Here is a 26909-nt window from a genome sequence, read left to right as displayed (position 1 = left end):
TCATAAACTTAACTATGCAATCCAACTAGACTTGGAGGGGAATAAGGAAAATATAGAACCCAAAGAGCTGCAGCACATGAATAGATGTTGAGTATTTTCAGACAGCACAAAGATTATAGGATAGAGTGAGCAGATGAAGGTGGTGGGGTACACTCCTGAGCTATAGAAGGAATGGTATGGAAGTTAAAACACAAGTCAAATTTATTGGAGTTGTCTGTAGTCAGCATTAAAGAGCTTCTCGGTGGTTCTGCCATTCCTGGACCGAAGCACTCCATAGCTTCCACAATATTCATGCCCTCTTCTACCTTGCCAAAGACCACAGGTCTGCCATCCAACCAGTCCGTCTTGGCAGTGCAGATGAAAAACTGGGAACAGTTTGTGTCGGCTCCAGCATTTGCCATGGACAAGATACTAGGACCCATATGCTTCAGGATGAAACTCTCATCATCAAATTTCGCCCCACACATGGACTTGCCACTAGTGCCATTATAGCATGTGAAGTCACCACCCTGACACATAAAACCCACAATAATTCTGTGAAAGCAGGAACCTTTACAACGAAGTGCTTTATCCCCAGTGCTCAGAGCATGAAAGTTTTCTGCTGTCTTTGCAACTTTGTCAGCAAACAGCTTGAAAGAGACGTGGTCCAAGGGCTCGCCGTGGACAGTGATGTTGAAGAACACAGCAGGGTTGACTGTGGCTGGGTGGTGGTGCTGTCTGCAAAGCCAAACTTTCTTCACTCTTTAGTCCAGATTGCTTGTCCTCCTGGGAAGAAATCTCTTGTGTTTTTACCTGTATCTCCACAAGTAAGGACTTCACCCTAAATGCATCTTTATCACTTTTCCTTAAGGTGACTGAGTCTTGTTGCCCTCTTTGAATTTAACCTTTCCTTCCTGCCCCCAGACTACCCTGCCTGACTACCATTGTGATTTTCTTCACATATTGCCTTCATCTTGAGACTCCTCGGAGCATTAGCCTACAGAGTATCTAGGCCCTATCCAGCCCTGGGTATGAGCAGACCTGCAGTCAAAGATGACAGGATGTGAAAACACCTAGTATCGTTCCTGGCACATAGCAGGCACTGTTGACTTCTTTTTTCTCTTCTTATCAAGTTAGTTCCTTTACCGTCCCAAAGACTACCAATGGTTATACCAGCCTCATAGATTACAGGCATACCTTGGAGATATTGCAGATTTGGTTCCAGACCACCACCAAAGCGACTATCACAATAAAGTGAGTCACATGAATTTTTTGGTTTCTCAGTGCCTTTGAGTTATGTTTACACTATTCTGTAGTCTGTTAAGTGTGCAAAGCATTATGTCTTAAAAAATACCTTAATTAAAAAACACTGTATTAAAAAAATACTTCATTGCTAAAAAAATGCTAACCATCATCTGTGTTTTCAGTGAGTTGTAGTAACATCAAAGATCACAGATCACCATAACAAATATAATGAAAGTTTGAAATATTGCCAGGATTACCAGAATGTGACACAGAAACATGAAGTGAGCAAATGCTCTTGCAGAAATGGCACCAGTGCACTTGTTTGATGCCACAAACCTTCAATTTGTAAAAAAAACACAATATATGCAAAGTGCAATAAAGTGAAGCTCAAGCTTTTTGATAAAATGAAATATGCCTGTATTCTCCCTCCAAGAAATATATTCACTCCAATCTTTTGCCTCTCCAAATCTATCAAGTATGAACAAATTCAAATTCTACATTCAAACTTTAGAACAACCTTGAAGGTCACAGAAGTAGGAACAAATGGAAAACCATACCTTGTTCTTGGCTAAGAAATTTAACATCATAAAAACAATGTTATTTAACATGTCCAAAATACTAATAAGGTTCTGGGGGGAACAAAGGAAACGGGAGGAGGGGAGCTAGCCAAGCTGATGCTAAAGCTCATATGGGAAAAATAAAGCAAGAATGGGCAGAAAACTCTGGCAAAGAAGAGCGATAAAGGGAGATGAGCATCTGTTAGATATTAGTCAGATTATAAAGCCTATGTAAGGGCACTAATCCACCCTCATGACCTAAACACCTCCCAAACATGCCACCTCCAAATACCAATACATCGGGGATTAGGTTTCAACAGAATTTTGGGAGGACACAAACATTCAGTCTGTAGCATCAAATGTCCATCAATAGGGAGATAGAGGGGAAAAAAAACACTAAAAGTATAATATAAACTATATCATTAAGGGCTTCCCTGGTGGCGCAGTGGTTAAGAATCCGCCTGCCAATGCAGGGGACACGGGTTCGAGCCCTGGGCTGGGAAGATCCCACATGCCACAGAGCAACTAAGCCCGTGCGCCACAACTACTGAGCCTGTGCTCTAGAGCCCGCAAGACACAACTACTGAAACCCATGCACCTAGAGCCCGTGCTCCACAAGAGAAGCCACTGCAATTAGAAGCCTGCACACTGCAATGAAGAGTAGCCCCCGCTCGCTGCAACTAGAGAAAGCCCACGGGCAGCAATGAAGACCCAATGCAGCCAAAATAAATACGCTATTAAAAAAAAAGAGTACACGCACATTTTCTAAAAATATATATATATATCACTAAGTTAAAAAGTAAGGTGCATAAAGTATATATAGTGTGCTACCTTTTAATAAATAGAGAAGATAGATATATAGATATATAGATATATATAGATATATATAGATATATGCCCATGGGGACAGTAGTGGAGCAGGACCTTTCAGTGTACCCCTTTTGATACTGTTTTGTTTTTGAACCATGTGAGTTAAATGTATTACCTTTAAAAGAAAAAAAAAATGCTTTCCCAACTATAAATAGAAATTTAAAAAGTAAGAGTTGGGAAGGCCTTCAGAGATCACCTACAAGTTTCTTCATCTTAAAAGTGAGAAAAAGAAAGAATATAAGAGGGAAATGTTCATGAGATAGCATAGCTAATTTGTTACAGAACTAGAATACAGGTCTCTTGAGTGCTTTTCTCTTAGGTTTCTCCTTAAGTGCTGTCTACTCTAGCCCATGCTGATCTCCCTTTTTACTGACTCACTGATACCTTATTTGCTGATTTCATGGGTCTTAATTTTTTCTCATAAATGTTTACATCTTTGAAGGTATTCCTCTGTATTTTCTATAGGACTGCACATGGTGTTTGTTTGGCCCATAACTACTTTGTTCATTTATTCAATAATTTATTGAGTGTTCACTGAAAATGCTAGACACACTGCTTGGTTTTATGGATAGCTGTCAATTGGGATACTGGAAGTGGAGGTAGAAGTTTTCATCCTTGTTCTAAGCATTGAACATAAAGTCAATAAAGCCTGTAATTCATTCACCTACTTATATGAAGCCATATTTATGTTTACTTTCTTAATAATTCCTTTAGGTAGGGCCGAAGCAGTGGGTGACATACATCCTGCTGCTCATATGTAGGTGTTAGATGAATAAGATTACTGATCACCAAGCCCAGAGTTAGGTAAACAGAGAAAACCTTTAGCCTGCCCGTGTTAGTCAGATTCCCCTTCCGTCCTACTTCTGGTGACTGGATCACTCTGGGTTTTCAGGAACCTTTTAGAAAAGACTCTCTCCCCTGGTACCCAGTCTCCTATTTCTGTCAGCAGACTGCCTATGCCAGACTGTCAGTGTCTTGAAAGCAGGAACTCTTTCTTTGTACTCCTAGTGCCCGTTAAAGTGCCCAGCACAATCAATGTTAGTTGAACTGAACCAAACCTCTAGGGCCATACAAACCTATACTTAAAATACAAATGTGTCCCCTCCAATGTGTTTCCACAAGAGTGAATTTCGTTTCATTTCCAGTCTGTTTTAATGTTTCTGATTCCCAGCTATAAAACCTGTAGCCTCCATTCCCTTTTCCCATAAACATAACTGCCATCTTTCCTCTGTCCCTTCTGGAAAGTGCCCTACCCGTAAGTGCCCTAAGACCACTGGGAAGCAGGTGTTTCCCTGGTGCTCAAGATAAAACTTGGCAAATAGCCAAAGTAATCTCGAGAAAGAAGAACGAAACTGGAGGTTTTACACGCTGTGGTTTCAAACTATACTACAAAGCTACAGTAATCAAAACAGTATGGGACTGGCACAAAAACAAGACACATAGATTAATGGGACAGAATAGAAAGCCCCAAATAAATCCGCACTTATTGACATATTTTGTTAGTTAATATATGTCAAAGGAAGCAAGAAAACACAATGGGGTAAAGATTCCTCTTCAATAAATGGTCTTGGGAAAACTGGACCACTTTCCCACACCATATACAAAAATAAACTCAAAGTAGGTTAAAGACTTAAATGTAAGACCTGAAACTATAAAACTCCTAGAAGAAAACACAGGCAGTACACTCTTCGACATCATTCTCAGTAATATTTTTTTGGATATGTCTTCTCAGATGAGGGAAACAAAAGCAAAAATAAGCAAATGGGACTACACCAAACTAAAAAGCTTTTGTACAGCAAAGGAAACTCAACAAAAGGAAAAGGCAGCCTACTGAATGGGAGAAAATATTTGAAACTCATCTGATAAATGGTTAATATCTAAAATATACAAAAAACTTACACAATAGCAAAAAAAATTTTTTTTTAATGGGCAGAGAATCTGAATAGACATCCTTCTAAGGAAGATATACAGATGGCCAGCAGGCACATGAAAAAATGCTCAACATCATCATCAGGGAAATGCAAATCAAAACCATGAGATATCACCTCACACCTGTTAGAATGGCTATTATCAAAAGACAACAAATAACAAGTGTTGGCAAGGATGTGGAGAAAAGTAACCATTGTGCACTATTAGTGGGAACGTAAATTGGTGCAGCCACTATAGAAAACAGTATGGAAGTTCCTCAAAAAATTAAAAATAGAATTACCATATGATCCAGCAATTCCACTTCTGGGTATTTATCCAAAGAAAGTGAAAACACTAACTCGAAAAGATATATGTAACCTCATGTTCATTGTGGCATTATTTACAATAGCCAAGACATGGAAACATCTAGGTGTCCCGCAACAGATGAATGGATAAAGAAAAAGTGGTATATATATATATATATATATATATATATATATATATATATATATATATATACATACATACATACAATGGAGTATTACTCAACCATAAAATAAGAATGAAATTCTGACATTTGCAGCAATGTGGATGGACCTAGAGAGTATTACACTTACTGAAATGTCAGACAAAGACAAATAATGTATTACACCACTTATATGTGGAAAAAAATAATACAAGTGAATGTATATGCAAAACAGAAACAGACTCACAGATATAGAAAACCAACCAATGGTCGCCAAAGGGGAGAGGGGAGGGGAAAGGGGAAAATTAGGGGTATGGAATAAAGAGATACAAACTACTATGTATAAAATAGATAGGCAACAAGGATATGTTGTATAGCACAGGGAATTATATTCAATATCTTGTAATAATTTTAAATCGAATATAATCTGTAAAAATACTGAATCACTATGCTGATAGATCTGAAACTAATACTGTAAATCAACTACACTCCAAAAAAACAAAACTTTTTAGAGAAAGACAAATATCATGTGATCTCTCTTATATGTGGAGTCTTAAAAAGAAAACTCATAGATACAGAGAACAGATTAGTGGTTGTCAGAAGCAAGGGGTGAAGGGTAGGCAAAACGGATGAGGGGAGTCAAACAACTTCCAGTTATAACATAAATAGGTAATGGGGATGTAATGTACAGGATGGCAACTATAGTTAATACTCTATTGCATTTTGAAAGTTGCTAAGAGAGTAAATCTTAAAAGTTCTTACCACAAGAAAAAAATAGTCTTTAACTATGTATGGTGATGGATGTTAACTAGGTTTATTTTAGTGATCATTTTGCAGTACATACAAATATCAAATCATTATGTTGCACACCTGAAGCTAATATAATATTGTATGTCAATTATACCACAATTTAAAAAAAGATAAAACTTGGCAAGTTTATTTTTGTTCCTCAAGGATTTCCTCAATAAAAATTTCATAAAAGCCTGATCCTTGGTCCTGGCAGGTTATGCTACCCTAGATTCAAGTGTTTCTCTAGTGGTTTCTCCAGAAACCTTCTGAGTATATTACATGATGAAGTGAGAAAGAGCTTGTGCTTGACAGTCCCATATACTACCAGCCTTCAAATCTCCTTATTTGTAAATTTAGAAATAATAATGCTCATAATAATCTCATAATGTTATGGTGATGTAGAGATAAGGCATGTGAAAATCCCTGGCATATAGTAACTGCTCTAAACACATCCCCCTTCTTATCCACAAAGTAGTTTACAAATTAACGAAGAAACAAATGAACAGCTTTCCCAAGCAGTAATATTTACCTTATTTATAGAAACCTGTGCTACCAGTTCCTGAAGAAACCAGGTCTTCAGAAACCAGGTCTCTTAGTAGCTTGCCTTGGCCTGTCTCTAGCAGTTTAGTTTTGGAACATTGTGCTCTTGAGGTGTGTCATAGTATGTCCTGATCAAAGGACAAGCCTAGTTTTGTCAATGATATTGGTATGTAAGGATCCCTCTTACTAGGTTCCATGAGGTCCTCAGATATGACAAGGCAGAGTCTCTGCCCCTTAGGTGATAACCATCTATTAGAGGATATAAGGTATTTACATAAATAACAGTTACACAAGGTAGAAAGTAATGTGTGTTTTAAGTATATAAGAGATGTACAGATAAAAATGCTATCGCGATTTAATAAGGAAAAATTACTTCCAGCTGGAGAAGATCAAAAATGGGTTCACTCTGGGACTTCCATGGTGGCACAGTGGTTAAGAATCCGCCTGCCAATGCAGGGGACACGGGTTCAATCCCTGGTGCAGGAAGATCCCACATGCCGCAGAGCAACTAAGCCGGTGTGCCCCAACTACTGAGCCTGCGCTCCATAGCCCACGAGCCACAACTACTGAAGCCCGAGCGCCTAGAGCCCATGCTCCGCAACAAGGGAAGCCACCACAGTGAGAAGCCCCTGCACCACAACGAAGAGTAGCTCCCGCTCTCTGCAACTAGAGGAGAAAGCCCACGCAACAATGAAGACCCAACACAGCCAAAAAAATTAATTAATTTTTTAAAATGGGTTCACTCAATCATTCAATAGACATTTATCATAGATGTGTCTCTGCAAGGTATTAGGCTAGACACTAGGGATGCAAGATTTAAATTATATCACATTTGTTCTGGGAGAGCTAAGAGCTTAGTAAGGGAGAAAGTCACAGAAAGAATAATTGCGGTACTATGTGGTAGGGACTGCTTTGTAAGTGGGATGTTCAACGTGCTTTGGAAGTAGAGATCAAGGGTGATTAACTCAGTGTACAGAGACTGGGGAAGAAATGATGTTTGAGCTGGGTCTTGAAGGATAAAGAGGAGTTTCCCAGATAGAGAAGATTGGAAAGGGTATTTATTAAGAAGTTGCCTTTTTATCTTGAAAAATGGGAAGAATTTAGACATTCAGAAGTGGGGAGAATCCAGAATTGCATCAACAAAGATTGGAAAATCAGAAGAAAGCATGAAGTGAAATAGTTCTCATGGGTGAGTAGAAATTAATGAATTTGATCCAGTTTGTGGTGGGATTAAAGACAATGGGGAAAACTATTAAAGATCTTCAAACTGGGACAGGATAAGGTTAGAACTTTGAATTAAGAAGATTGAGCTTATAATTTTGTACAGGATAGTTTGGATAAGACCACACTAGGAGCAAGGAGGGCAAGTAGGAGACTATTAAAATAACTAGGTAAGAGGTAACAAAATCATGTAGAATGTGGCAGGAGGAATGGAAGGGAGAGGCCAAATGGCAGAAGTGTTGCAGGCATGGGGTGTGGTTATTGGCAACCTGAGTGCTTGAGAGGATGCTGTACCATTAACAGGAGTAAGAAACATAAGAGATAAGGCTCGGGAGAAGTGAAAAGTAGACGCACTAATTTTGAGAATCTGCAATAGACTGGTAGAAAATAGACAAGATGGGACAAGTGGTTAAGGAGGAATGGGAAGTGAGAGACAACAAATGTGACTACTTTTCGTGAACTTTGGCAGTGAAGGAAAAGAGTTTATGAGGCAAATATGGAGGGTTTTCACTGTATGATGAACTGGAGAGATTGAGCTAATTTGTAGGTGGAAAGGGAAAATGAAGAGCAGACCAAAAATTGAAGATGAAAGAGAAGGGGGTAAATGATGGAGCAAGGTCATAGTTTCAGAGGTATTAGTGGAGGAAAGGATATGAACTATTTCTGTGACAATAATTTGTAGGCATAAGAGGTGAAGAATTTCACTTTCTACTTAAGATGATGTCAGATGATTTGCAGATAATTTTTTTCCAGTATGGAAAATCTCACCCTGTTTTTCCAGTCCCTTGTCAATTAAACCAATTTCTGACTGGCTAGCAACATGGCCTACTTAGTAAGAGACACTTTGCTGTAGTAGAGTGGGAGTTGTGTAATTGTTTTCCCTAGTATTCCTGCTGCAGAGAGCTGCTTGTTCAACCACTTCAGATTTGATATCATAATACTCTGTGACTGGCTCCTCAAAAAAAGCTCTTCAATTTGGATAGATGTTGATTTTCACAACTTTCCCAACTCAGACATTTTAAAAGTCAGGAGTAAAAGAATAGAGCTTCTAGAAGAAAACAGAATAGCTTCATGACCTTAGAATAGGCAAAGATTTCTTAAATAGGACAAAACCCCGCTAATCATAAAGGGGGAAAAATGTGATAAACTTGGACTATTAAACAACTGTAAAGTCTTGTTCATCAAAAGACATCAATAAGACAATAAAAAAGACCAAGACACAGAGTGAAAGATGTTCTCAATATGTAAATAAAATAGACACATACTCAGAATACATAAAGAATGTCTATAAATCAGTAAGAAAAAGACAGTTCAATCGCAAAATAGGCAAATAATTGAACAGGCATCTCATAAAAGAGATTATCCAAAAGACCAATAAACATTTTACAAGGTACTCAACTTCTTTAGTGATCAAAGAAATATACATTAAAACCACAACAAAATATTTTAGCCATCAGAACTGCTAAAATGAAAACACAAAATATCAAGTGTTGGATAAGGATTTGGAGCAACTAGAACACTCATACACAGCTGGTGAGAGTGTAAATTGGTACAACCACCTTGGAAAATAGTTTGCTCATATCTCATAAAGCTGAACAAATGCATACTCTGTGACCTAGCAATTCCAATCCTAGGTATCTACTCAGCAGAAACAACTGGATTCTATGCAAATGTCCTACAGTAGAATGAATGAATACACATGGTATATTCATGCAGTGTAATACTACTCTACAATGAGAATGAATGAACCACAACTACACACAACAACATGGATGAATTATACTACATCATGCTGAGCAAAAGAAGCCAGAGGCAAAAGAGTTCATGCTGTATGATTCCATTTGTATAGAGTACAAAAACAAGCAAAGATAATCTATTCAGTTAGAAAAGAGGATAGTGGTTGCCCATGGTGTGTGTGTGTGATGGGGCAGGGGGGCAATGGAGCAACTGAAAGGGGGAGCAAGAGAAATTAATGGGGATGGGTAACGTTATCTTTCTTGATCTGACAATAGGTACACAGGTGCATTCAATTTGTGAAACTCATTGAGATGTACATTCATAATTTATGCACTTTTCTGTGTGCTTGCTATACTTCAGGATTTTTTTTTTTTTTTTAGTCAGAGTTCTCAAGTCTGTCAACCTTGTTCTCATAATAGGCTTAAATCAAGACAAGATCAGGATTGTAATTTATTATTTTCCTTCTGATTTAATCTATGAATATTTATTAAAATTATTCATGTTTCTCAGTTTCTACCTTCCAAATCTCTGACTGCCCAGTTCTCCACATCTTGAAACCCTTTAACGATTTCCACACAAGAGAATATTACCCCAAGTTCTGTGCTTTGTGGTCTGTGCTTTTGTGTTACAGAGCACAGAGTATCTCCCTTAAAATACACAACTCTAATGAAATTGATCAAATAACCAAATGGATAATAACATCCATTTAGTTTGGAGTTCACAACCATAAAGTCCTCTCAGCACTACTACAACTATGGACATCCTCGGTTTGGTCAGTGCTTTTGATGCCTATTGTTGCCACATGCTAGTCTTCTGGTCTCCTTGAGAACATTTTGGATGTTAACACCAAGTTCAAGGGAAAATAATGATAATGGAGGGATATTAAGGTCAGGAGTTCCTTGTTTGGGGCAGCTTCCTGGTTTATTAGTTATTCACCATTCTGGAGAGACAACTAACTATGCAAAAATACCTTCAATATGGACATCTGGGTACTAGAGGAAAAAAAATGAAACATGAACTAAGTTTTAAAGAATAAAAATAAGCTTAATATCATGGATTCCTGGGATTTTTAAAATAATGCATTACTGGTTCAGAGGGCATGAACATTTTGACTGGTATTGCATTTCACTGAAAATGTGATTTGCAAGAAATGACATTTTTAATAATGTTCCATTTTCTAATCCAGGAACATGATGTGTCTTTCCGTTTATTTTCTTGTTCTTCTATGTAAAGTTTTAAAGATTTCTCATTTAGGCCCTGCCCATTTCTTATTGCGTTAATTAATTTCTAAGTAAACACGAGTGACGACTTTGAAATTCCTGGGGACTCAGGGCTCCCAAGGGAGCCCAAATGAGCACAAAGTGAATCCTTTTACCTCTTTAAATTGTTTATCTCCTAGTATAATTCAGGAAGGAAAGATTTCCTACTCATGAAGCCTCAGATAAATCTGTCTTTTTATTTTGGCTGGGACAAAGGATAGAAGAGAAACACATGGTCGTGTTTTACCATTCTGTTGTTGGGGTGAAAATATTAATATGTTATTTCTTTTTTTTTTTAATTTATAAATTATTGGTTCACAGCTTTCATCCTCACGACACTGTGAAGAAAAGCAAAGCATTCTTTTTATTATTATTATTATTTATTTATTTATTTTTGGCTGCGTTGGGTCTTCGTTGCTGCATGCAGGCTTTCTCTAGTTGTGATGAGCAGGGGCTACCCTTTGTTGCAGTGCGCGGGCATCTCATTGCGGTGGCTTCTCCTGTTGCGGAGCACGGGCTCTAGAGCGCAGGCTTCAGTAGTTGTGGCACATGGGCTTAGTTGCTCCGTGGCATGTGGGACCTTCCCAGATCAGGGCTTGAACCCATGTCCCGTGCACTGGCAGGCAGATTCTTAACAACAGTGCCACCATTGAAGTCCCAATATGTTACCTCTAATCAGCTAATTTTCTCATTATTATTGCCCTTCTACAGTACTGCCATTAGGCCCAGGATAAAATAAATTATTAAAGAGCACAGAAGTGTGTCTGACACTCAGGATGGGATGAAACCCTTAACAATCACTCCCATGATTACTTTCATTTACTTGTCAAGGAAGCGCTTCACATCTCTTGCTCTTTGAAATAAAAGGCAACTATGTTCAAATGCCACAGAGCAGAGGTTCTCAAACGTTTTAACTCAAGATCCCTTTACATTCTTAAAAACTGACGGCCCTAAAGAGCTTCTGTTTATGTAGGTTATGTCTATTGACATTCACCATAATCTAAATTAAAACTGAAAAAAATTATTAAATCATTTAGAAATAATAATAAATCCATTATGTTAACATAAATAATATATTTTATGAAAAAAAACTGTATTTTCTCCAACCAAAAAAATTTAGTGAGAAGAGTGACATTGTTTTACATTTTTGCAGAGCTCTTCAATGTCTGGCTTAATAGAAGACAGAGGGATTCTCATCTGCTTCCACATTCAATTTGTTAGAATATCACACATCATACAGCCTTTAGAAAATTCCATTGTACATTTGTAAGAGAATGAAAGTGAAAGTGCAAATGATGTCATAGTATTCTTAGGAAAATAGTTTTGACCTTGTGGACCCCCCAAATGGAATTGGTAACTTCCTGGGATCCCCAGACCACAGTTTGAGAGCCACTACCACATAGGGTTGGCAATTTCACATGGTTCAACCTCATATACATCTCTTTCTTCAAAATATTCAGTGCCAATAAGTCAAATAAATACTTACATCTCTTTAAACATGGTATTCACTGCTTCTTAATAATTGCCTTTTATAGTAATGTGTGGGTAGTGTGACACATGTATCCAACTTTTACCCACATAGATTTATGAAATCAGAAAATATACCAGTAGAAAAGTGCTAAAGGATAAACGATACATGTGGGAAATTCAGGAAAAAGAAAGACTAATATACATATAAAAACATTTTTTCACTACCGCTACTCAGGGAAACCCAAATAAAGCAACACTGGGTACTATTCTTCAATAGTCAAACTGACAAACTCTTGGGGGATTTATTGTAAAAATATGAATCCATATCTATCATCATCACATTTAATGTTATCAAGCTTTTGGGAAAATGCTTGATAATGGGGTATGAGCTAGTTCAGCCTCACTAAAAGGCAGTTTGATAACAGGTATAAAAAAGCTTGGGATTTGCCCTGCCCTTTGTCCCAGAAATGCCACTTCTGAAAATTATTCTAAGGAGTTTATCATGGATGTACACTAATATTTATATTACAAATCCATAAGAGTATATGTTTTTATATTCAGTGCTTTTTATAATATTGTTAAATAGGAATAATCTAAGTGCCCAATGGTAGAGTTAAATAATTAAGAGATTATTGAATAATATTGTGCAGTTATTAAAAATGATATTTAGAATAATTCAATAATGACAAGGAAAAGTGTTCATGAAATATTAAGTGAAAAGGAGTATGACAAATCAGTATGTATAGTACAACACAATTGTGTAAATGTATGTGTGCCTTTGCAGAGAAAGGAGGTTAGAAGGCAGGTGTGCCATGTCCATGTTGCATGTTGAGCTCTCCAGAGGGAGCTTAGCAGGAGGAGAGTTAGAGCAGAGGTCAAGTTCTACTCCATTTGCCTAGCCCTGCACCTTGTGCACAGGGCTGTCTACAGCCAAGGGAAGGGGATATCTTTTTCTGAATTGTTCAGGAGCATCAGCTGGACTATTGATAGCCCTGGGATTGTGACCAGTATGTATTTTCTTCTCCTGGGTAATCTGTATTTTCTATATTTTCATCAATGAATAAGCATTATTTTTGTGAAAGAAAAAATACAATTATTTTTCAAATTTATTTATTTTTTATTTATTTATTTTTGGCTGCGTTGGTTCTTCGTTGCTGCACACGGGCTTTCTCTAGTTGCAGTGAGCGGGGGCAACTCTTTGTTGTGGTGCGGTGGCTGCTCTTGTTGCGGAGCACGGGCTCTAGGCGCGTGGGCTTCAGTAGTTGTGGCATGTGGGCTCAGTAGTTGTGGCTCACAGGCTCTAGAGCGCAGACTCAGTAGTTGTGGCACACGGGCTCAGTTGCTTTGTGGCATGTGGGATCCTCCCGGGCCAGGGATCAAACCCACGTCCCCTGCATTAGCAGGCGGATTCTCAACCACTGCGCCACCAGGGAAGTCCCCAATTATTTTTTAACTATATCTTTTTACAGGCAGACAAGTGATAGTAGTTGAAGCTGGGGGATGGGTACATGGGTATTCATTATACTGTTCTATTTTTTCATGTGACATTTCCTATAGTAAAAATATCTTTTTTGACACCCTTATGGACATAATACTTTATATAACCTGCTCTTTGTTAAAATATGAACCCGTTTCTCTTGTCATAACTGGAGCTTTGGTCTCAAAATCTCTGAAAGACTTAATTTAATACCTGAAGAGGCTCTAAAAGATTAACTTTAAAGCTATGCAGCAAATACAAGTCTCTGCTAATTTAAACTGGAATGTTTCAGCAAGATTAATAGTGACTCTTTAGACTCCAGAAAGCCCTATACTTACCTCACGTATCCACTTAAAATCTAAGCCTGTGGGAGTTTTCAATTTGAAAAAGATTACTAGGTCTTGGTTGATAGTTCTGACCTGTAGCAGAAAAGTATTCAAAACTAGACACAGAAACTCTCTGTCCTTTTTTCCCCTTTCTTTGAGTAAATAAAATAATTCTTAACTTGATGAGCTGTTTCCTTGACAATTATCAAAAGCTAAATTGTCACTTTCTGAAATGCTTGCTTGAAATTCGGTCTTTCTAAGCTGTCTAATTGTCCCTTGTGCTTCAATCAAAAGTCATAGGAAAGTTTTTTCTCTCTTACCAAATGTACTTATTTGCTGATCACTATGCCATCCTTAACTGAAGTTGTCTACTTTAACTTGAATGAGAATTTCCTTTTTCACCTTGACTCTGTGAATTCAAGAGAGGTGAAGTCAAATTTTATCTCTAAGCTCTGGACCCATGTATCCAATTTCTCTAAATATCTAACTCCATTTGGAGGTCTCCTAGCCACTTCAAATCCACATGTTCATGGCCCGGGGGGAGATGGGGGGCCGTGGCTGACTAAATTAACATTTTTTGTTTTTATTTTTTTTAAGTATAGTTGGTTTTTTGTTTGTTTGTTTGTTTTAATTTTAATTTATTTATTTATTGGCTGTGTTGGGTCTTCGTTTCTGTGCGAGGGCTTTCTCTAGTTGCGGCGAGCGGGGGCCACTCTTCATCGCGGTGCGCGGGCCTCTCACTATCGCGGCCTCTCTTGTTGTGGAGCACAGACTCCAGACGCGCAGGCTCAGTAGTTGTGGCTCACGGGCCTAGTTGCTCCGCGGCATGTGGGATCTTCCCAGACCAGGGCTCGAACCCGTGTCCCCTGCATTGGCAGGCAGATTCTCAACCACTGCGCCACCTGGGAAGCCCGTATAGTTGTTTTATAATATTATATTAGTTTCAGGTGTACAGGACAGTGATTCAGTATTTTTACAGATTATACTCCATGAAGTGCTATTCCAAGCTAACACCTGTTCAACAGTGAGTCCTTCCCTTTTCTCCCCGAGCCTGATTCTCTTCTAGTGTTCCCCATCTTAATGAATGGCTCTATCATGCACCCAGTGGCTCAAGTGAGAGTCCTCAGCATCCTCATGTTTTTCCCCTCCCCCCGATCTCCCCACATTTCCTCTCACCTACTCCAAACTATTCTCTCCCACAGTAGCAGGAGTGATCTGTAAAAAAGCAAATCAGATCATGCCATCCCTTTGTTTAAAAACCCTTGAGAGGTTTTTCATGGCTTTTAGGATAAAAACAAAATCCTAAATCCAATGTATGGTCTACAAGGCCCCAGATGACCTGGCCCCTGCCCACTCTAGCCACTCTCAGTTCCTATCAGTTCTCCCAAACACCCTGCACCTTCCTCCTGCCTCAGGACTGCAAATATGATGTTTCCTCTATCTAGAAAGCTCTTTTTCCCCACTCCCCACTGCACTTCTAATTAATTCCCATTAGCCATCTAGAATTAGCAACAATTAACAGTTAGCTAATATTTAGAGGGAGCACTTCGTAGGTACTAAATAATTTAATCCCCAGACCCACCCTGTGAGGTGTGTTATCATCTCCATTTTACAAAGGACATAACTGAGGTTGCAGAGCAGTGAAATAACTTGGCCAAGGTCACATAATTATTAACTGGCAGAGCCCAGATTCAAAAACAGCCATCTGGTTCCAGAGGCTATCCTTTCTTAAATATTACCTTATGCTGCTCTGCCATTTCATCCAGGAAATCTTTGCTCTAGACCTCGAATTATGCTTGCTGAGTAAATGGGAGGAAGAAAGAAGGGAGGAAAGAGAAAAAAAGAGGGACAGAAAAGTGAAAAAGGATTCTCAGTTTATGCATGTCAAGTTGCACACCCTAGTTGATTTCAGTCTTCTTCGTTGGAGGTTTTCTGTTACAACTGGCCAAAGATTTAGCTTCTTCAGTTTGATACCATTTGTGTAGGAAAGATATTTCCTGGAAAGCCTAAGAAAAAGGCATAAGAAGAAACATGGAGTGTACAATATACTATTATGTAACAAGAAAGAATTGGCAGAGACACATGAAATTTAAAGACATTTTTAGTAAATGTTATGAAACTTCTGTAGACAATCTAGAGCACTTCTGTGTCCCAATAGGGGGAATGTGCACCTTGGGGTAAGACATAGACATTATTAACAGAACGGTCTGGGTTCAAAGGCAATGTTTTTGAAGATTTTCAGAAGATCATCCATTATATTTTGCAAAGACCATCAGATCATCTGGCTGATAGACTGAGATAGCAAGGTTCATTTTGATGGAAAGTATGGATTCCAAAGGTCCGTGAAGAGGAATGGCCTTGGGGGTGGAGAGTAGGAAGGTAGGCTGGGTCAGCTGGGAATGACAGGGTGGCAGCATGAAAGCAGAAAGTGCCTGGTGAGAAGAAGGAGCTGCAGAATAGGAGGGGGAGATAGACTGTGATTTATAGGCTGCAGCTGGTAGACTAAGAAGCAGACAATCACACTAAGTAGGATAAGTATGCAGTGCTAACGGAACTCAGAAGCAAAAGCAAGGAGGGGATGAGAGTAGTGTCCAGAGGAGAGAGAAAACTTGATATGAAGATTAAAAGGACAGTGGGAATTGCCAAATGGTTTCAGGGGAGGGAGAATATTCCAGGTGAACAAAGGGTACAGAAGTAAATGCAAGAAAGCTAAGCTTATTGAGAGAACTGCAGCTAGTACAGCATGACTAGAAATTCAAGTGCTGTGGAAACCTGATGGGGAATAAGATTGGAGAGGGAGGAGTTCCCTGGTGGCCCAGTGGTTAGGAAGCCGCAGGTGTGGCCAAAACAAACAAACAAACAAAGCCTCTTTGCTGCTGCACTGAGGGAGCTTTATCTTGAAAGTGATGGGCAGCCATTTAATATCTTAAGTAGAGAAGTTTTACTTATCAATTAATCAAATATTTTTTGATCACCAGTTGCCTACCATGTTCCAGACCCTACGCTAGATGCTAGAAATTCAAACCAGATTTTTAAAAGAAGGGAAAAAAAGATTTATAAGGAATTATTCCATAAATAATGTGACCAGTGCTTAAAGGAAGTATTATGTACAAGGTGCAATAGGAACATAGAAGTTGCTTGTTCTGCCTGCCTCCTTCACAGCCTAGGTGAAGCTTGAGCTGTGTTCTGAAGGGTGAAAACCTTTCTAGATGAACAGAATGCAAAGGTACAGAAGTATAAAAGAGTGTGGCAAGCTCTGGGAATGACCAAAGAGTCAGTATGAAAGGAGGAGAAGATGGATGTATAAAAATGGCAGGTGAGGCTGAATAAGTTGAAGACAGTCAGATCATGAAGATTCAAGTGGGTGTGCTAAGGGATTCAGACATGATGTATAGATGATGGGTGTATTAGTCACTGTTCTCCAGAGAAATAGAACCAATAGGAGATAGAGAAAGAGAGAGAGAGAGGGAGGGAGGGGGGAAGGAAGAAAGAAAGAAAGGTGGGAGGGAAGGGGAAGGAAGAAAGGATTTTAAGGAATTGGATCATGTATTTGTGGAGGCTAGCAAGTCCAAAATTCATAGGACAAACTGGCAGGCTAGAGATTCAGGTGAGTTGATGTTGCAGTTTTGAGTTTGAAGGCTGGAAACTCAGGCAGAATTTCTATGTTGCAATCTAGAGGCAGAATTCCTTTTAATTTCTTTGGGAAACCTCAGTCTTTTGCATTTAAGGCCTTCAACTGATTGGATGAGGATGAAGCCCACCCATATTATGGAGTGTAATCTGCTTTACTTTAAGTCAACTGATTGTGTAAATGTTAGTCACATCTGGACAAACCATGACACCACTTATATGAAGAATCTAAAATAGTCAAACTCATGGTGGTTGCCAGGGGCTGGTTAGGGGAGGAAGCAAGAAGGTATAAGGGTACCATGTACTCCTTTGATCAAAGGATATAAGGTTTCAGTTACATAAGATGAATAAGTCCTAGAGATCTATTATACAGCATAGAGCCTGTAGTTAACAATATTGTGTTGTATACCTAAAATTTGACTCAGAGGGTAGATCTTATAATTGTTCTTATCACACACTCGCAAAAAGTTAATAATCGTAAAGAAGGCAAGGAGAATATTTTAGAGGTAACGGGTATGTTTATAGCATAGATTGTGGTGATAGTTTCACAGGCATATACTGATCTCCAAATTCATCAAGTTGTATACATTAAATATGTACTGGTTTTATATGCCATTCATACCTCAATAAGGTGGTTTAAAAAATGTTAATCACATCTACAAAAACACCTGTAATCTAGCCAAGTTAACAAATAAAATTAACTGTCACAATGGGGAAACATACAGGCATAGGTGACTAGTGAGCTGTTTATGTATTTATTTATGTATCTGGAGATCTGGAAGGAATACTGGGCTGAATAACTTAGAGCCCAGGAGTAGTTGAAGTTATGAATGAATGAAATTTCCTGCGGAGAGTAACAGTGTGAGATGGGGAGAGCACTGAGGGTGGACCATGGGAGACATCAACATCTTAGGGAGGGGGTGGATGAAGAAAGTGATATCCTTGAAGGTGACTGAGAAGGAGCTATCCACGAGGTTGGAGAGGTATCAAGAGAGCATAAAGTCACAGAAATCAAGGGAGGAGAAAGTTCGAATGGATGCTAGAGAAAGGCCAAGGGAGATAAAGACTGAAATGTCTCCACTGGATCTTGCATTTAGGAAATCCCTGGTGACCTCAGCAAGAAGAGTCAGTCCTGAGAGAGAGGTGAGGAAAGAGAGACCCTGAATTTAAGCATTCTATTAAGAATGTGAAGGAATCTTGCGTGTGAAAGGAAAAAGGGTGAGAGAGTGATGGTAAAGGAGGATATGGGATGGAAAAAGTTGGGAGGAGGTATGTGTTTAAGATAGAAGAACATGTTCATGTTCAGAGAGGAAAGGGCAATAAGAGAGAGGCAGAGATAGAAGTTACAAGAAAAAAAGGGTAATTGACAAAGCAGGGTTCCTGAGGAGGCATGAGGGGATGGGATATAGAACACAAGTAGCCTAGCACTAAAAGAGAGATGGGTGGTGATAGGTAACAACTCTCAGAGGAAGACACGGCTCTATGAGTGTTGGAGAATAATAAACCCTAGAGTTGGAATGGACTTCAAAATATCTTTAGCTTCAGTCAGGTAGTGCATTAATGTCTCCACTTTATAAATAAGAGGGCTGTGGCCTGGAGAAGTTCATAGTTTATCTATTCATATGACATTATCTTCACAACCACTTTTTAAACCTTTGGGTAATAAGACTGCCAACTCGTGGGGCTTCCCTGGTGGCACAGTGGTTAAGAATCCGCCTGCCAATGCAGGGGACACGGGTTCGAGCCCTGGTCCGGGAAGATTCCACATGCCCCGGAGCAACTAAGCCCGTGTGCCACAACTCCTGAACCTGCGCTCTAGAGCCTGCAAGCCACAACTACTGAGTCCACGTGCCACAACTACTGAAGCTCGTGTGCCTAGAGCCCATGCTCCGCAACAAGAGAAGCCACTGCAATGAGAAGCCCGTGCACCGCAAAGAAGAGTAACCCCCGGCTCACTGCAACTAGAGAAAGCCTGCACGCAGCAACAAAGACCCAACAGCCAAAAATAAATAAATAAATAAATTTATTTTTAAAAAAAAGAAAAAAAAAGATTGCCAACTTGTGCCTTCCAGAAAGAACATTACTGCTTAACAGATCTGTGACAAAAACAGGCTCTGCCTTATTTCACTATTTTTCTGATTCCCTATAAGAGAACCCACTTCTGTTCATAAGCTCTACTGACTCTTTTGCTGTATTTAAAATAAGATGCTAGTAAAGAGGTTCTGGGAATTCCGTGGTGGTCCAGTGGTTAAGACTCCACGCTTTCACAGCTGAGGGCGTGGGTTCAATGACCAGGAACAAAAATCCTGCAAGCCGTGTGGCTTGACCACAAAAAAAAAGAGAGATTCTACTCTTACGTTAGTTATGAAGATGTTTACTTTTTGTTATTGTTATGTATCACTTGTGAAAAAATATTATTTTAATTAGAAATAACTCCTTTTAAACATTTTTATAGAACCATGGCTATAAACAAAGTTTCTGTTTTGCCAAAAAGTTAAATCCCAGTAAAATGTCCTTAAGTCTGTTCCTGACACATAACCTTAGAAAAGTGATAAATAGAACTCAAGGTGCCCTTTAAAATTAAAAGTGTAATATTGTGTGTGCACCTTCTATATCCTAACAGGTCTTTCTTGCCTTTGAAATGCTATAGGTGGTGTGACTTCCCTTCCAACTCAACATTTTTCGTGGGGGTTAGAGAAGGTTTGAGCTAGACTCTGACCATCTTATCCTGTAGACAAAGAGTTTTTTTTTTTTTTAAAGAAATTCACGTTCTTTTATTTATTTATTTATGACTGTGTTGAGTCTTCGTTTCTGTGCGAGGGCTTTCTCTAGTTGCGGCAAGTGGGGACCACTCTTCATCGCGGTGCACGGGCCTCTCACCATCGCGGCCTCTCTTGTTGCGGAGCACAGGCTCCAGACGCGCAGGCTCAGTAATTGTGGCTCACGGGTCCAGTTGCTCCGTGGCACGTGGGATCTTCCCAGACCAGGGCTCGAACCCGTGTCCCCTGCATTGGCAGGCAGATTCTCAACCACTGCGCCACCAGGGAAACCCAAGACAAAGAGTTTTAACCAGTAGTTTGCATGTTATCAGCTGTGGACTCTAATGTTTCTAATAATTGTGTAAGCAACAATTTTGTAGTGTTCAAGTGAGACCATTCGTGAATTCATTGTTATCTGGCCCTCATAGACATAGCTTTTTGGAGTTTGTTTCCTATTTTTAACCATATTCCACTTCCTAAATCTGCCTTCTAAATTATGCTTTCAATTAGGCATTAGCCAGCGGTGGATGACTCTTTTCCCAGAGGATAGCTAACTAGAGACACTTTCTTTTTTTTTTTAAATTAATTTATTAATTTATTTTTGGCTGAATTGGGTCTTTGTTGCTGCACGCGGGCTTTTGTCTAGTTGCGTCGAGCAGGGGCTACTCTTCGTTGCGGTGCGGGGGCTTCTCATTGCGGTGGCTTCTCTTGTTACAGAGCACAGGCTCTAGGTGCGTGGGCTTCAGTAGTTGTGGCACACAGGCTCAGTAGTTGTGGCTCGCTGGCTCTAGAGAGCAGGCTCAGTAGTTGTGGCGCATGGACTTAATTGCTCCGCAGCATGTGGAATCTTCCCAGACCAGGGCTCGAACCCGTGTCCCCTGCATTGGCTGGCGGATTCTTAACCACTGTGCCACCAGGGAAGTCCCAGAGACAATTTCTTGATGTCATAAACTTTTCTGCACAAGATGCTGCTTTAGAAATAGCTGTTGTCACCTGAGAAAACTCTGTTATATATGTGAGACATTGAACATCAAGGCAGATGGCTTGAGGATGGGAATTTAGGTAGGAATAAAAACAGGCAAGGAAGCACTGAGGGAGAAACATACAGATTTTATCACTCTGTGGCCCACTGTTACCGGAATATTATAAAATTGTTGCTCACATGCTAGTATGTGACTTACAAAGCAACAACAGCTGAGATGCACGAGGACATGCATTCCATTTCTTTAATATTTGTTCCCCTGAAATCAATGAAATGAGGTAGTGTTGAAGACATGCCTTGCAGTATGCCCAGATGTTAGAAGAAAGCAGCTGTCAGTATCGGGACATTCGCCCACCCTTGGCTCAGGGTCTCTGGCCTGGTCTGACTCTGAAACCTTAGTGCTCTGTCCTTGGACTTGACGCTCAGTGCCGTGTAACCCACTGGATCCTGTATTAACCCAGGAATGCCTTGCTTGTTTCTGTGCATTTAGCTGTGGTCTTAAGTACAATAAACTGAATAAATTGTTTATAAACAAAAAAAGTGGGGAGCTTTAGCCCATGTAACTTCCCTTGTGCACCCATGTGTTCTCCTTTGGTAGGGAGGAGTTCATATATTCAAATCTCTTTGTGCTGCCTCTCAGCTGCCCAAAGCCTTCTATGAAACCTTGGTTCTCACAATACTCCCATCTTCTTATCTTCACTTTCCAAATCCTATCAAAATTTACCTGTCCTCTGTTTAATTCTCTCTCTTTAATAGAAGGCTGCCTGATATGGGAAACTAGTTTAACGCTAGGAAGGAAGGTTTTTTTCAGAGATGCTCCATTTTCATATGAAGAAATGAATCTTTAATGGTAGCATTTCAAATACTATGATAAGTCAGAGGAGGGATTAAAAATGACCTTGTCTGTCTGTCTTGCTACTAGATAGAAGAACTAAATTAATTGTGGAAAACAAATTGTGGAAAGAAAGCAAGATTATTTCAAAGGCAACACATATGTCAGTGAGTCAGAGAGCCATTGGCGGTTCCACAGTTTGTGTATAGGAAGGAGCAGTGGAACTGTTGAAAGGACAGGCTTAAAGTTGCTTTTACATGTCACTTTACCAAAAAACTGATAAAAATGTTAACTGATCCCATTAAAGAACAAAGGGGGGGGGGGGGTTGCTGATGGAGTCTATTAAAGGGTATTAAACCACTCCTCAATTTTTCCTCCTAGGTGCCAGCCACCTTTACAGTCAGGTAGCATATTCATTGAGGGCCAATTATGTACCAGGCATTAGTTATAATCCTTTAATTATACTTTTAAATCCATAAAAGTATAAATCATTTGATCTTTTCCATACAGTCCAATCATGAAGCAGTGGGGAAAAAAATCTACTTGTGCTTTTTTCCCTTATCCCAAATCATCACACTCCTAGACACAGACTGGTAAATAGGCTCATCCAGTCATCCCATTTTTACCTGTGAATATATTATACAAAGACAGGCAGAGACACTCACTCTATTACAGTCTGAAATATGCTCACCTCTCTATAGAGGTACTGCATAATCACTGAGATATTTACTCAGTTCACAGACTAATACGACCCACTGAGAGGATGCATGTTCTTACTCTTTCTGCATATCTATATATGCAATACACTCACTCCTTTGTAATAAAAATCTAGCAGAATAACTGACATGGAAGAAACATCAACCAGAATGGCACCCTGTTTTTACACATCTCAGTCACAAAAAGGACCATTAAAAATGGCTTGGGCATTGTACCTCTGCACTTAGCAGATTATAGAATGACATACTGATGGATTTAGAATTTTAAAATATTGCAGAGACAAGATTATATACTCCCCAGTAATGTATAAAGAATCTCATCCTCTAGTTAAAATCTCAAAAATCTTCCATACGATTTCTCACAGACAGCTATTACAAAAGTAAATTCAGATTGAAGAGAGTGTTTTGTCATTTCTTCAGGGGTAGTTCATGACGGCCAGCATCGGTATCACCATAGATATTTTTAAACGCAAATTTGTTGTTGCTTTTCCTTATCTACTAAATGTAAACTAGAGGTTGGTTCTTATGCACATTTGAGTAAAGATACACTAGTCTGTCTGCTGGATAACCCGGGTGCTCTCATTCTCTTTCTGCAGCCTAGCAACAAGCTAGCTCAGCAGGGTGGCTCTAAAGGCTCAGGCAGAAACTAGAATTGATAAGGAAAACTTCACAGGCGACTGGTCTCAAAAACCTTGTTTTTTAAACCGATAAAATTGTAACCCCAATAGAAAAGCTTAGTTTTCCAGATTGGCTGGGTGATCCCTGCTCCCTCTCCACTCCTCCAGAAGTATGTGATGAGGCAGGGAGTTGGGATCCCTCATCCAGAACATTTCCCAAGGTGCATCCAGTTGTGCCACGCCCAGGCACAACTCTCCATGTGTTGGCTAGCAGCTGGGGGATCCCAAGCATTGGGCTAGCCCGGAGTCTGTAAATTTTTGTTTTGGGCCTGCATTGTTGTTGTGTTTATTCAAGCCACATATTGCTTGATAATGCTGAAGTTTGAACCACTGGGCATGTATTATTTAATATATTTACCTATAACTTGGAAGACGTAAATGCCACATCAAAAATCGTACCCCTATTCCCATAGACATTACATTACTTTAGATAGTTAAGAGTTGTATAAATGGGAATAAATTACAGAAAGACTTTTTTGGAATTTTGACTTAAAAAGTATCTTCTTTAAATTAGGTGCTTCATTAAAATGTCATTATATTGAAAGCTTAATAAGTTTTTTTTGTAAATATGTAGAAAAGGCTAAAGCATGTGTGATTCTATGATCTCAATTCAATACACTGATAGCTCAACAGTTCCTGTGGTTATTGAATGGGATTCTCTTTCTGCCAGTTAGAGTTAACATGACAAAACTGCAGAGACAATTCTTAAGAAGTTTAAGTAACTCTTTGATGACCTCACTCAAGTAGGTGAAAATTCTGTGATAGGATCAACAAACTGAAAAATTTATCTTGTTGGGATAAAACCATGTGCATCACCACTTGTAATATTGTATTCTGAGTATTACAAGGAAATATCTTTCTGCAAGGAAAATCTAATGGAAGTAGGAAGATCCAGAAGACATTACAATGGGGAACCACTGAAGAACATAATAACCAGATTAAAACTTTTCAGTTTAGATAGAAAATCAAAGGGAGAAAGGAAAGAAGACCTAAATCTGTAAAATCATTAAGGATTGAAAAAAGTAAGTATAGTTGTTCATTAAACCCTGAAATCATAGAATGAGGACATATCTCTAAAACTTAAAGTTTAGGCCAATTAGATAGAAGTATAGGGACTTCCCTGGTGGTCCAGTGCTTAAGAATCTGCCTTCCACTGCAAGGGACGCAGGTTCGATCCCTGGTCAGGGGACTAACATCCCACATGCTGCAGGGCAACTAAGCCCACGCACTGCAACTACTGAGCCCGCACTCTTGAGAGCTCACGTGCCACAACTAAGGGCCCACGCGCTGCAACGGAAGATCCCACATGCCACAACTAAGACCCGATGCAGCCAAATAAATTTAAAAAAAAAAGATAGAAGTATAACTTCACATTAAAAAAAAATAGAACTCAAATCACCTTAAGTGGTGATATAGTAAATCTTTTACAACTTAAGATAAAACAATCTGGTAGAGTCTTAGTGAAGTGCAAAGATTGGTGAGTGCCTAAACTTTGAAGTTGATAACCAGGAGAATAGCCAAGACTTACCACCCCTTTTCTGGTTATGCATTCCCTAGAGATAAAATGTTTGATGGGCCATGCAACTGGCCCAATGCGATGATCATTATGATTTTAGGAAATAAAACCCAGATGAATAGAAAAGAATAAGTGATTAATAAAAAAAAAAACCACAAGACACTTGTGCTTTGGCTAAAAGATAATTGGGATGAACATTTGTACATAATGTAAATTTTATTATACATATGAAAGCTAAATTTTCTCATAAAATATTAACTTGTGATTCACTTCTTGTGTTATTTTGGGATAAACATGTTTTATTGGCTTACAAGGCCTATATAATCTGTGCTCTATTCTCTCCCCACCCCTTTGAGATCATCTCCTATCACGATCCCACTCATTCACTCTATGCTAGCTATACCGTCCTCCTTGCTGTCCCTCCAGCACACTCTCCTTTTCCTCCCTCACTGCCTTCACCTGTGCTGCTCCCAGTGCCTGGATGCTTTTCCCCCACACGTATCCATGGCTCGCTCCCTCTTTTCACTAAATGCTCTATGGAAATGTCACTTTGTCAGAGAGCTCTTCCCTATTTCACCAAAAATACCACTGTCTTTCTGGCCGTTTACCCTGTTTTATTTTTCTTTTTAGCACTTAACAACACCTAACATAGTATACAGTTGACCTTTGAACAACACAGGGACCAGGGGCACCAAGCCTCTGCAGAGTTGAAGATTCGAGTATAACTTACAGTCGGCCGTCCATATCCCAGGTTCCTCCGGATTCGCCAGTTCAGTTCCGCAACCACAGATTCAATCAATGTCAGGTTGTGTAGTACTGTAGTATTTACTATCGAAAAAAATTCACATTTAAGTGGACCTGGGCAGTTCAAACTCATGTTGTTCAAACTCATGTTGTGCATGTATTTGCTTATCATATTTCTCGCCCATCAGAATGTAAGTCAGCTCTCTGTTGAGGAGGGACTTTATAACCCAAGTCCAAAATAACCCCTGGCATAGTATACATATTCATCATATACTTGTTGAATGGATGGAGGATGAATCAGGTTCAGTACGTTTTGGACTACTGCTTATGCTGGATGGCCTGGGTACCATAGATACTGCCGCCTGGTTTGTTACAGTACAAATTTGAACAAGAGTTAGGGTTTATAATTCCATTCAATAAGCATAGTTTCATCTAGGTAACCCTGCTCCTTAAGAACTCTCATTCCACTAATTTTGAAAAGTCCAGAGCCCGTCCCCAGATTTTTGTGAATTTCCCAGGAATGTTTTGTTTTTTCCTGCTTTCACCAACTCAGTTCAGTTTTGGAATCATCTTGTCATCTTGTGCCTGGTTTCTTTCCCACACCTGTCGACCCACATGTGGGAACTTCTTAGTTTTCAAAAAAACGCACGCAAATGACTTATGTTTTAGCAAACTTGACTGATGCTTTAGGGAAGTTGGGGAATTCCACTTACTGGGAGGATGGGATTGGGATTGGGGCAATTACATCAGAGCAACAAAAATAACTTTAGGTGAATGTTAGAGTCCTATTTATTAAAACCTTTCTGTCATCCCACCATAGGAGACTCTTCACTGGTTGATTCATTCTTATGGGCTTCGATCTTTATCACCTCACATTCCTAGGATCCTCCCTCTCCGAGATTGTCTTCAGAGAACTTTTCTTCCTCTGTCTTTGTTTGGTTCCTACTCCCAAACTCAACTCTGGATTTTCTTTGCATACTCAAATTCATCAAGATGCTCAGCAGACCAAAAACAAACCAAAAAAAGCAAACAACCAATAACCAATTTACTTTCTTAAGATCCACCCTCGAAAGATAGATGCAATTTTTCCCCTTAGTTATGAAAAATTTGCTAAGGCTTCCTAGTTAGCAGTCTCAGGTAGTATAGTATATGTCTTAAATCTTTTGGGAAAATAGTGTATAGCTTAGGTATAAAAGAGCTACCATATTT

The 26909-nt window shown here is 39.3% G+C and overlaps 1 pseudogene; it reads right to left on the bottom strand.

The window, feature by feature from the left end:
* Positions 1-121: 121 nt before the first annotated feature.
* On the bottom strand, positions 122-25848 carry LOC118889843 (annotated as a pseudogene).
* Between the last annotated feature and the right edge of the window lie 1061 nt (positions 25849-26909).

The sequence above is a fragment of the Balaenoptera musculus genome, chromosome 2 (assembly GCF_009873245.2).
Source record: "Balaenoptera musculus isolate JJ_BM4_2016_0621 chromosome 2, mBalMus1.pri.v3, whole genome shotgun sequence".
In the NCBI taxonomy this organism is placed as follows: domain Eukaryota; kingdom Metazoa; phylum Chordata; class Mammalia; order Artiodactyla; family Balaenopteridae; genus Balaenoptera; species Balaenoptera musculus.
This window is presented reverse-complemented; position numbering and strand designations above follow the sequence as displayed.